At 39.2% G+C, this 13,535-nt stretch overlaps 1 long non-coding RNA gene across 1 annotated transcript; it reads left to right on the forward strand.

Moving 5' to 3' along the window:
- The first annotated feature begins 1,510 nt into the window (after nt 1-1,510).
- Nucleotides 1,511-11,845, forward strand: LOC119894358. The gene is made up of 3 exons (XR_005442907.1): nt 1,511-1,583; nt 2,250-2,522; nt 11,541-11,845. It is a non-coding gene; the product is annotated as an uncharacterized LOC119894358 (long non-coding RNA).
- Nucleotides 11,846-13,535: the final 1,690 nt, after the last annotated feature.

The raw sequence follows: 13,535 nt of genomic DNA on the forward strand, positions 1-13,535 counted from the left end.
CAAACGATTTCAGTCATCTTCATGGCAAAAATGTCTATGCTTTTACTGTAATTACTTTAAGTTCTTTTAAAAATATTTTAGGATTACTTCAAGGTTTACTTTTTTTTGTACAAGGTCTTACCTATTATCAGGTTTTGTATTGAACCTGGACAATGGATATGCATTTGTTGAGCATAACTTGTTATGACTGGTCAGCTTTGGCTCCTTGTGTTTTCTCCTACAACTTTCTAGTGCCGGTGGAGACTGATGATAGGGATGATGTGAAGACAACATTAAGGAAGTTGAGGAAAGACCTGATAATCTTCTCCTTTTCAGTCTAGCATTTACATGTAAATATAAATGTCTAGCAAAGCCATCTCCACTGCAAAACTCATGCCATGATCTCCGCTATAAGAGTGAATAAAAGATCATCAACAATGGCACGGCAGTAGTCTCCTATTTAAGACGAGACAAGGCATTCTTTTTATCCTATGTCACAAAGTAAAAGACTGTAAACACTGGATAAATAATTACACATCCTGATCACCTACAAAACATTTACCTGGTGTTATGATTGTGCTATCAATGGGTGAAATATGATTATGAAATCTAAATAAAAACAAAATATAGGTATATTTCTCATACTGTCCATTGCTTCCGCACCTCTATTAACCCTGTATTTGAACACTCCATTTAGCTCATGTCCCTAAGGCCTCCTTCCCTAAAAGCCCACTTTCTTCTGATTGTCCAACTTCTAGGAAGCCTTCTGAGGGGCAGCATAGGGTTTTCTATGCTAGACTAGGACTGCAAAAAGTCAGAAAAATATCTTTTCTTAACCACTTTTCCTTTACCTCGGTGGAAAACGTCATGATTTCAAGGAAAGATGTGAAGGAGACGTCATAAGGACTTAGGAAAAGACAATGTCAGGACTAAAAGAATCCAACTGCACTTAGCCTAGATTACGTAATTATGCGATGGTGGATGGTATTGACGTGGCCTGCCATGGTGAAACTACAATGTTCCAAAGATGGACTACAAAAAGTGGTCCACTTCTCACTGTGCTTTCTTACCGTGTTGTTTCATGCAGGCCATATAAACGTGGACAACACAGTGGAAAATATTACTTCATTACCAAAGTTGCAAAAAGGCAAATGAAATGGTTGTCACACTGACAATGCTTGCTCACACTCACCCTCCTGCCCACCCATATTTATCAACATGAATCCCAATTATTGTATGTAAATAATACATTAATTTACTTAAGAGGTTATCTAGCCTGAACCTTGCCTGAAGTAAAATGAATTAATGATATTGCTGAAGGCTGACAATACATTTGACAAAAATAACTAATGCAAACTGAGTGTAGCCCAAGCTTAATAATGACCAACACTATTTAGCTGTCTGACCTATGTACAAAGAGTTAACGTTTGTTTTACTAGTTATTTTTGATGGACTTGCAAGTGAGCAAATGGTTGAACTCTATGAGGCATTTAGCTGACCAATCAGCTGTCAGCTAGGCTCCGTTACAGTTAGGCCTAGATTAGCATCTCTGCACGTTCTTTTGGCGCCTTCACCTGAGCATAGGAGGCTACGTTATCCATTTGGTAAGATGGAAAACGACACTGAGTGAATTAAACAAATTCTAAAATCAGTATTGCTTATACTGACTATACCTTGTTGTAATATAAAGTAAAAGAGAGCTGTGCCTGAATCCACTGAATTCCGCTAAAATGGAGAGTTGTTTACCTGGCGCTAGGCTTTTGAGTTCGCTAGCATCCATGCTAACAGGCCTCAGGCTTTTGATGCCTGTTTGTATTTGTATTCAACCTAGCCTACTGAGTGAACTGTGAGTTCGCTAGCATTTATGCTAATCGACGCTAATGGGTAAAGCAATGCAAAGGTGCTAATTGTGTACAGCTAAGGTCAGTCTGCTGTATTCATATGCTAATAGGGTAATTAGCCACTATAGGCTAGCGGAATATTGTTTACTGCCTGTGAAAATAACTAATGTCTGTCTAATTTTGTCTGTGGGTTATAAAAAGAAATGTTACCTTTCCATCCTGTTGCTAACTATGGTTAGTTTGATAAATAATGATGTTACAAAACTGTGGATTCAGTTGTTTAATGGAGGTTAAAGAGGTACATTTTAGTATTACCAGTGCAGAGGGCGAAAAATAAGCAAGCTAATGCCTTAATCATGCCTCTAATTTTCAATACTGTAGCTAAAGTTGTAAGGGTTTTAATAGACGCTTTTTTTGCCTACGTTGCAGCGTTAGCTGGAGGCAAAACAAATGGACAACTGGAGGCGGCCAATACAAACCAGCACAGGGTCGGCTACACAAGGAGCTTAAAATGTCATCTTGTTGTGTTGTTGGTGGCCAGAATTGACGGAGTACAGGCAATTTGAAATTTTACCGCATACCTGCTGCCATTGCCAGACAAAAAAAAACGTTGACACTTGTGGTTAAACGCAATAAAACAAGCGGACTGGACAGAAACGATCATCAAAAATGCTCGCGTTTGCGGTGCACACTTCATATCAGGTAAGTTAAGGTAAATAAACTATTGTCTTTCGTTGGCATGGATTATGATTTGGTTAAATAACGTTATCTACAGATTTCTCATAATGCTACATGCCCACTTAAATAGAAATTGGGTAACAAGTATAGTTATTTCTCTCGTAATGCTGACTTTTTTAGGTCATAGTTAGCTAAGTGTTCGGGCGGTACCGATCACTGGGTCTATTTGGAGCCTTTTATTTATCATGTAGCATTTATCATGTAGCATTATACTGTATATTTATTTAATTGGTCCTAAAAACAATGTAAAGTGTTAAAGTTAACAGATGTTACAGTATCATGAAATGACAACTGTTTATTTTATTGCCAGGAAACATGGGCAACAAATTCTGCTCAATCTGTGTTAGAGCAGCCTTTGCCTGGTTACTGTGAACATCTTATAGCTTAACAAATATAGCTTTACTGTGGAATAAACTACAAAAACAGAACAAACAGCATCTTGATAAATTTACTACAACCATAAAAACTGCAACAAAAAAGGCTGTAGCCAAAATATTTAGCAGATAAAGGAACACAGGCATCATGAGTCGATGATAAACTTTGAAGTAGCTGCTTTTTGTTGTGGAAAGCTCAGGCAGGTTCTGTGGGCTTTAGGGGGGAGAGAGAGGAGTGGAGAGAGGAGCAGAGAGAGGGAGAAGGGCTACAGAGAGGAGTCAAAACTGCCTTCAATGAGATTTGAAAAAAAGGAAAATTTAAATAAATAAAAAATCGGCTACAATGTAAATTCCATATTATACAGTCAATTGTTAATATTACATAGGCTACTATATTCATTATAATTTCATATGGTTTGCTATTAGTAGGCTATAGGCCTTATATCATTTCAGTGGATTGCTTTCATTTTTATGCAGGAAGCACAGTCTACATATCTTTGATGCTGCCACCGACTTTACCAGAGGAGAGAATAGCAAACACTTATATAATACAGCCAAAAGGTTTTTATTTGACTTTATAAAGGTTAAAAATACTGGAGATTTACGGGGAAAACGGTAGGGTTGACATGAGAGGAGTAGAGAGAGGATTGGGGTAATGTGAGGCAATGTCCACACTGCTATATTTTTAAAACAGTGTTTATAATGAAAACGATCTTCTCCGTCCACAGCAGCGTTTTAGTTGCGTATTAGAGTTGATCTCTGTCTATAATAGAACGACTGAAAACACACATCTAGTGGCCATTCAGGTAGCTAAACTGGCCATGCGCGTGCCAGTGTAATCATGAAGCAGATGGTGTACTCCGCATTAGCAGATGATTTAGTGAAAGAAGAAATTAATACAGACCAAGAACCACACCAGGCTTTTTGCTTTTTTTTTTTGCACTGACCGACAGCAAAGTAGAACTGTTACTGAAAGTAACACGGAAGTATGAAAGATGGCGGCGGCAAACGGACTGGAGGCAGTGTGGAGGAGGAGGTGGGAGGTCAGGCACAGGGGGAAGAGGGTCCATGGTAGGTGCTGGAATAGATACTGGGAGGTCTGATGCATGGGATAGAGACTGATAAATGGTGTTGATTTTATCAGCGAAAAAGTGAAGGAATGAGTTGCAGAGATCCGGAGAAGAGGTAGGAAGGGTGATGGTCTGAGGCTTGATGAGGTTGTTCATTGTGGAGAAGAGGGTTCTAGGGTTATGACAGGGGTTGGAGAAGATGGAGGAGAGGTAGGCAGATTTGGCAGCAATGAGGGCATCTTTGTAGGCAATGAGGTGGAATTTATAGGCTTCATGTTGGACTGTGAGAGATTTTTTTTTTTGTCAGACGTTCAAGTTGGTGGCCAGTTTGTTTCATTTTCCGGAGTGCAGGTGTGTACCAGGGTGACGAGGTGTTAAAGGTGACGTTTTTTGTTTTGAGGGGGGCCAGAGTGTTAAGGGAGGAAGGCAAAGGCAAATTTCCACTAGTCACGCAACTACAACTCTGGATTGGACAACGGTGCATGCCAAGAGTTGCAGAACAACTGCAGGATGTTGAGTTTCTAATTATTTTTTAAATACTAATGGTTTTGCACTGGCCTGATCGGGCCAGTAAGTTGCTAGTTCAACTGTCCCGACGTTACTTTTTACTGGCCCCGGGCCATTGGGCCACAGTTATTGTCAAGCCCTGTGAACTCTTGTCAATAAAAGCAAGTGGAACCGAGGACAAACCGAGCTGAAGGAAATTAAAGGGTTTTATTTCTGTGCGCACTTTGTTATTTTTCATAACTGTTATTTATATTTATGTACCAGGCATAATTCTGTGTATTTAATACACTTTATGCAAACTGTCATTCTGGTGTGGTATTTTTTGACATTCAATTCTCAGGTTCTTAACAACTTAGCTTCTTCCAAATTCACATTAATGATAACCTATGAGACTACTTTAGACTATTACACAAATGTACATTATTACTACATTGTAATAAGGGTTACATGAGCATATAAAGTTAGCCTTCATGCTGCAACATTATCCTCACTTTGATCAATTTACAAGAGCGGTAACAGTCAGAGTTTGCAAATGAGTTTCAATTATCTCTCCCTCTCTCCCTCATGAACACCGCAGCACAAATCTGTCCAACACAACACTGGAAATGTCGGGGACCCACAGCTTTAATAAAGGTATTAATAATGAGTAATTGTTTAAAGTACATCAAGGAACATGTGGCTCGTGATGTAGCTTATAGAACATTCTCCACTTATAAAATTTATAAGCACTTTGGAAAAATAGTATGAAAGCGGACTGTTGCTGTTCTAAATAGACATTACATTGTTAGTGTACAGTTTTGATTATAGTACTTGCTTTTAATTTGCTTTTATATATAGAACCCTCTTGAAAATGAGATGATGCATCTCAAGAGGCTATCCTTTAATAATAAATTCAGTTTTTATTTTATGTAGTTCCAAAGCAAAAATCTTTGTTAAAAAGTTAAAAGTTTTAAAGTGTGTATAAATCACTGAATTATAGGAGTAGCCTACGCTGTCTTGTCTTCTTCCCTGGTTTCCCCCTGCCGTTGATACTGCTGTTAATTCTGAATAGTAAACCTTGTTCACTTAATGGTAACGTTAGCTAGTTAGGCTGTGTGTTGGAGATCAGTAATTCACTTAAAAGATATTTAATTAGTTAAATGGTTTAATTAGGGTTAGGGTGTGACAAAAATAATCGTGACTAGTTGATTAATCAAATAAATTATTAACACAGTAGTCAACTATGAAAATAATCGTTAGTTGCAGCCCTATGTGTGACTGTTTGGTACTTTTAAAGCAAAGTATTTAACAACAATCCAAACAAGTAGGTAGTAATGAAATGCAGATATTTAATGTTACTTATATAATATAAATGTAGCTAATAGGGCTGACCCCGAAGAGTCGATGCTTCGACTATTCCAGCCTGATTCGACTGTCAATCTCACAGTCGAAGCGAAACAAGGATCATGCCATATTGGCGGTATGAGGGTGCCCAACGTCTGATTTTACATAGAACTACCAGTTTTCTCTAAATAACTTAATATACAGCCTATTACAATATACTTTTTAATGTTTAATGCTGTAAATAAACATGTAAAACCTTCAATAAATGTTTTTATAGTATGTCAATTAATCAAAAATTTTAACCGTAAGCCTGGGTCGTCAGTGCGCATGTGTAGGCGTAGCGTGTATGTGCAGTGGCAGAAGAGGGGTGAATTTGATTTTGGTGAAACTAGATCATACTTCATGGATACAATATTTTCTGGTTTTCCCTCTGATGTTCTCCACCTGTTCTGCTTCAACTTTCAATTTACTGAGTTTGCTGATTAACATATATAATGTGGCTTTACTTACTCTTAGCAGTTACTTTAGCCACTAACTACTGCTCACATAGCCGTCCTATCAGCTGACTCCGGCTATGGCGCGTTATGGCTATGCCATTGTAGTCAGTGCTTTTGAGTCCACCAGACGCAGCCGCAGTGCATCCCTGAAGCATCCCAGAAGCGTCTCTCCACTCCGCACAGAATAGGTAGCAGGTCTATTTTCGTCTCTAGCCACGTCAAGCAGCACAGAGCAGATCGAACCAGGCAGGAAGTCAGACACAGAACAGCATAGAGAATTTTCAAAGTAAAACACCTGTTGAGACTCCTGACTGTAAAACAACAATAAACACGGTTAAAATGAACAAAAAATCACTTAACTACGTAGCCTACTTAATCACAGTAGAAGCACAAAATGCAAACACTGATTACCAAATCAACAAAATCTTAACATGTCAGCAAAATCAGGGACGCATAAGGCTCTGATTCTGAAATGCTCCTTGTGGGAAATGCAGCCTGAAGTTGACACAAAAACATGCCATAATATACCGTAGCCAGAGTCAGTGGATTCCCAGCCTTACACCGCTGTTTCAGGCAGAGCTAGCTGATAACAGCAGCTACAGTTAGTAGTAGCGCCATAAAACCATAAAAACACTTTCTGCAAAGCACTTTCTGTGAGACACCCTCCAGCTCTGGCTCAGCAATGAAATGACACTTGGTGTTGTGTTAGACAGTACATGTTCAGTGGGCAGGGGCGTCTACTGCGCTGAAGAGCTGGAGGAGGTCCGATCCGTTCATGATGTCAAGAAGGGAGCCAAATTCAAACCGCATGCTTGCACACACATTTACTGACAAGATGGTGCAGGAGAAAGTCTTATAGTTTGTGGGTCTTTAGACACACCAGGGACACATTTTAAGGTTGAAAAGAAATGAAAAAGTGGATTTTGCATAATGTGGGAAATTTAAGCTGGCTTTTCTTATGTTGCTTAGCCTTAAAGTGCTAAAATATACCCATTTAAGGCCATATTTGGATTTGAAGTTGCATTATATAATATCTTTATAGTTACCTTGAATTAAACTAATACATGTCTTACTTTATGAGATAAAATTCCCAACCTATGGGATGTTTTCTATTTACAGGAATAAACTCAAACTGCACCTGTTTTAGTTGAATTGACTGTAGGGCTAAACGATTAATTGTATTGCGATGTAATAAAACGAGATTTTCTAATCGCAAAGGCTGTGATTACTCTCTGGTCACATGACACCCAAGAGGAAAGCAGTCTGCAGACGAAGTTGATGCTTTGTCTGCATCTTACGCTGTACCTTGCCTTCTTGTTGTACAATGGCCTTAAGCTTGAGAGAAGCTGACACTACATAGTGTCACACAGGGAATGAAAGTAGCACCTGCCACCCGTGGGTAACTTGGTGGTGGGTGAAATCGTCGGGCCATCCGCAGCTTTGATAGACAGGAAAAATGCACAACAGAAAGACACGTGTAGTAAGGTAAGCGTTTTGTGGCAGTCGGCGCCTGCGTCATACCAGCATTGCAGGCTGTGGGGGTGGGGAACTCCGGTGTAGTCGGAGAATTACCAAGCTTGTCTATTAAACACGAAAGGCGTCACTTGGTTTTATTTTTCGTTGGCCAACTTTTGAACCTAAAACCGAGGTTTTTTTTGTTTGCTTACTGGGGTACAGAAAGATGAACTCCTAGGAGATTAGAACTGAGATAAGGACGCATTAATTGGTGGTTGAACTGTTGGTTTTGTATTGAGTGCGTACTGTATAATACACTGTAGTTAGTTTTTCTTGTGGTCTGTAGATAGGCTGACCTGATGATATTATATCATGTAATGCCATGACTTATCTTTCTCATATTATTATAATTTGATATATCTTCTTCACCATTGCTCATAATAATAATTCTACCTAATTCATCACAACACAGACCTGACCCACAAGAAAGAACAGTATATGTATATGTCTATCTAATATTGTGTTGGTGATACTATACACTGATTTACTGCATGTCCATTTTGAATAATACAGAAGGTAAAGAGCTTAAAAATGAATTGCATATTAATCAGAATCAGTTTTATTGCCAGGTATGTGTACACATATGAGGGATTTGACTCAAGATTGTACATTGCTCACGATGTGCTTACTTATACAACAATAAAATAATAATATAATAATAATAAAATCAAATCAGACACAAACTACAGAGTAGACAACACTAATATACACACTATGAACAACACAATATAGACATATTGACAAATAGTGCAGTAATTAGAGTGCAAAGGATGCAAGAGTAAACTATTCTCATTATGTACATGTTGAAGGTGGATATGATATACAGGTACACATACATGTACACAGTGTGATAGAGCATAGTGCAAAGGATGCTGGAAAAAATAAATAAGACCTATGACCTTATGACCTGAGGTAGGTGTATTGGTATACAGTATATACAATATGACATAGTATGAACATAGTATGAACAGCACTGAAATAGAGAATGGTGAATATATAAATAATAAGCGGAAACCAGTAAACAGGTGGCTGATTAGAGGCAGAGTTACTGGATTATTGCACAGGAATTGTTCCTGACACTGTGAGTCAGAAATCAGCTGTTCATCAGAGGGCTTGTGGGAAGAAACTGTTCCTGAGTCTGTTGGTTTTGGCGTACAGTACTCTGTAGCGCCTACCAGAGGGAAGGAGCTGGAACAGGTTGTGTCCGGGGTGAGATGGATCTGCAGTGCAATCGCATATTGGTAAAAAAAACCAAATCGCAATTAGATTATTTTCCTAAATTGTTTAGCCCTAATTGACTGTCCCCTGGGTAAATCAATAACAGCAAAAAGATATCAAGCAAATCACAGCAGAGAGATAGCATCACATTTGAACCAGATCTGAGCAGCTCTCCATGGACCTAACCACCCATAGGCTCAGTGCCTCCCACTTTGGCCCACCCTGGACACTTCCTGTTGGGCCACTCCTCTCTGCTTTAGTTGTGAGGAATGCTGGTTCTCAGTGGAGTCTACAGAGTTGTACTTTAGCATTAGTCAGCCTTGGTTGCAAGATTGTGGCAACGCTTGGAGGAGTGGAGTTGGGTTTGATATTATCAAAGGTCCTGGTTGAGGGGGGGTCTGGAACATGGGCAGCAACTCTCTGTCTAATGACCCTCTGTTGGCTGGTAATTGTTGCCTTGGCTTATGTTCAAGCCTTTGTACGTTCCGGGAGCCAGCAGTCATGATCAAAGTTGTTCTTAACCTAGCAATACCTTAATCCCTTCAGTAATAAACAAGGCCTGGTGACAGAGGCCGCTCTTGTTTCACTGTGGATTAAAGTGGCCCTCCAGCTTCTTTACTGATATCCTGCTTCTTTATTGATATCTCGCATTGTGCCTTTAGCCAGACAGAATGCTGGAATTTGCTCGGCCCAATCAGCAATCAAGTCCCACCTGGATCTGAGCCATGTTTGTACTGTCGGTTTGCCACTCATGTCCTAATGACCAATGATAGATACTCTGGTAAACAGAGGAACTTCTCAGCTTTACACAGAATCCCTCTCATTGAACAGATGAATGGAGCTATTCTTTATATCACCTGAGATATGGCAGGTTTATCTGAGCGGGATTACAGATGGATTAAGGCGATCTCACAAGAACTTCAACAGGTCGTTTAGCCATTCCATAGATTCCACTGATACCTAGAGGGGTTTTATGGTATGGTAATGTAAAAACAATGGTGTTTAGATGGAAAGGTGTTCTCAGCGAAAAGCCATCTGTTAGGCTTTAGGTTCCACAATTCACTTTTTTTTCTCAGCCATGCACTAATGCCTTTTAATTTTGTTGCAGTGTTTCCCCTAGGATGGAGTTGTAGCAAGAGAGGTGAAGCAAAAAATTTTTTTGTGCACGTATTGCGTAGTTTGTCTGAATAAAAAACCCCAACACGTCTCAGCAGAATTGTTCTTGTGTCCATGAGCATGTGATGCACATTAGAATAATTAAAATTTCGTCATGTTAGTCATGGTCAGGGGTTTGGGGGTCCTCCCCCAAGAAAATTTTAAGTTTTCCAATGAAAAATATGTAATTCATATCCATCCACCCACCGTCAACCGCTTATCCTGCGTTCAGGGTTGCGGTGTATTTCACATCGTATTGGGCCATTATTTTCACAATATCTCTGAATAAATAGTTGGAAAAGCTAAAACAGATAATAAAACATGACCTTTATCTGTGTAGACATTAATATAAAGAAATAGGCTAAATTACTTTTACTAAAAACTTTCCTTGCCTCAGCTCCTCCAGTCACCACCGTCCTTTCTTTTCCTAACAAGCACTTTTTCAAACTCATCTGAAACCTGACAAATAATTCAATCAGTCTATACAGGACAGAGCTGTAGGCTAAACCACTTGAGTTTGTACCTGATGTTCTCAACATTGGACAAGTACGTAGTAATAAAATACAGCTACCAGTTAATTTGTATAAATTGAGCTAATGTTAAGTTACATAGCAGCCAAAAGATGAAGCCCACTGTATAAGCTTTTCTGCTCAGGTGCGCAGTCTGAAGGGGAGGGGAGATGTTAGCAAACTTAGTGCAAACAGGCTTCACTTTTCCAGCAGTTGGGGAAACAACAAACAGACTTTTCTTTGTCTTGAGAAGCTAACACACCATAACCGACATAGTATATTTAAGCCAGAATATTTTCCTCCTCATGTTCACAGTCACTTTCTTACGCTCTGACAATCAAACACTCGCTACACACCTCCAATTCGGAGTAGATGTCCTTTGAAGAGGAGATGAAGCGAGCCGAACGATGAGTGTTACCATGAGCGTATTGTGTGTGAGTGAAAACTAGTAGCGCATTGATAGATTGGATAGATGGATTGTTTGGGGTAAATACATTTTGATGACTCAGAAATACTGGCAAATGACTTTTTAATTTAAGAGAAATTATGATTAATATGAAAGAAATAAAGTGATCTGCTAATACATGCAGTGATATCTCTCAGGCAGAAGTGCTGACAGTGCCTGCCATTTTTCTATAGGATGTGATGTGTTCTTGTTAATGTTGCAAATGTCAAATGTGAAGAATCACCTGTATCTTAACATTCAAGGCATTTGCAACATACAAATAACAAAACAAAATGGTTAGATTTTTTTATTAGTGAGACTAAACATGTCCTAAACACTGTCCCTGTCCTGTCTCCTCTAACTTGGCAGGCACTTCATGTTCCAACCACTGAATGAACAAACCTAATATGGCTGCAGGTTTGCAACAGCACTAACACGGATCTGCACGCCTGCCAGTTGGTGCCTGCAAGCCATTAACCATAATCAATACTTAACACTGATAAAAATGATGACTTGTGCATGATTATTTTATTTTATCTTTCTATCTTTTTGTAAGTATTGCCTGATAAAGTCTGTTGCGGATGGAAATATTTGTAACTGTATGAATGAGGGATAAAGTCAGAAAGTCTGTTCATTCAATAAAACAGTCACAAATCTTTCTATGTCTTTCAGGACACACGCCTGCGTTCTGTAGAAGCCCAATAGATTTTCCTTTCCACAGTGTAAACATGTTATTGTGGCAGACAGTGTTTCAGCAAACGCATGCTCACTCACTGGCCATCTGACATGATTGACAGTGGTGATATGAGTACAGGCGCCAAATTACATCTATGAATGTCACACAAATATGCCATGAGTGTCGCCTGTTGCCTCGTTTCTCTGTGGAAGATATGGTTTATCTAGCTATTAAATAAATTTTGCTGTATCTCCCATGATACCTACAGTACTTCTGGTAAAGATTGTGGATAGTAAAAAAAAATCCAAAACCTTATTTTTTTAGAGCACATGAACAGCAGTGTAAGCAGTAATAAAGAGATGAATAGAGTTACAGATTGATATAGATATCTAGATGATATGAAAAATGAAAAATACACCACATGTATAGATACAGACATATTGTAGACCATGTATGTCTCCATACCAACCACAGCACTTGTACCACCTGTTTTCACTTACACAACATACCAGTATCCATTTGCTTAAGCCAATAAACAGTTTGAGTGAATTATTGTACTGTAAAAGTTAGAACACGCAGTTTTTATTTTACTGTTTGAGAATGTTAATAATTTTCCACCTCTCTGATTAGAGCTTTAGATTTAAAATCTTTAGACATAAAATTCTTTAGAACCTACATATATACACAAGCTATAGTTCTTTCAAATTGTATTATAGACATGGCGGTATTGATGCCTGCACCAGCCAATCATGGTGATGAACTATAACAACTCATTTTAAACTTAAAATATATATCAAGTATATGTCAAGTATTCACAACAGCAAATTTGTATTGTTTTGCCATGAGTAGTGTTCTTCTTTCATCTTGCTTGCTTCAGAGCATGGACAGGTCATGATAGAGCCTTGGTGGGTTTTGTCTCGTCTCACAAGCCCGCTGTCACAGCTATCATCGCTCCAGAACAAAAGGCATAAACAGCAAGCTCTCTGGTATATTTCTGTGTTTGAGTTCTTATGATTTACTATCCAGCTGCCCTCAAATATGTTCCAACTTGGCAGCGACTTCTGCTGAGGATTAGCAGCAGTCGTGGCTAACAGGCAATTGAATATTTATATACTGCTGAGCAGCGGCAAACAAAACCCCTTTTGAGGGTCAGCAGTTTGAGCTGTGAAATCACTCTATTTATGCGCTTGTTTACATAGCTCTTACAATATTTTCATGGTGAATGAATGCAAATTCTATCTCAATCATGACCTAGCTCAGGGGTTAAGTGGTGACAAAATGCATACGCATAAGGGGCAGAGGGACAAGTCAAACAATCTGTTCTTTTTACATAAAGGGATTTGAAATAGGGGTGGTCACCCTCTGGTCAAAATGGCCTCTTGTACTGGCTACAGCCAATGAGGGCAGTGAAGACTGCATGTTGTTTGCAGGCTTAACAGCCACAGAGCTGGGCTCTTCTTCTAGTCCCTAACCTGAAGGTGTGCGTATTAACTTTATCTGGCTAATCCTTATGCCATAGAGAATAGAAGAGGATTAAGACTTTAACCCCTTCAGAGAGAGTGTCTCATTCTGGGGCAGATAGGGCCCTTGGCCAGTGTCTCCCTGCTGGAGCTCCTCTCGGACTCATTGTCCCGTCACGAAGGCCAGCTGTCAGTGTCCCTGGGATGACGAGATGAATGAGGAGCCCT

This window comes from Micropterus salmoides, unplaced genomic scaffold (assembly GCF_014851395.1).
Source record: "Micropterus salmoides isolate LMB-PRFRI ecotype aquatic unplaced genomic scaffold, ASM1485139v1 Ms_hic_scaffold_8, whole genome shotgun sequence".
NCBI lineage: Eukaryota > Metazoa > Chordata > Actinopteri > Centrarchiformes > Centrarchidae > Micropterus > Micropterus salmoides.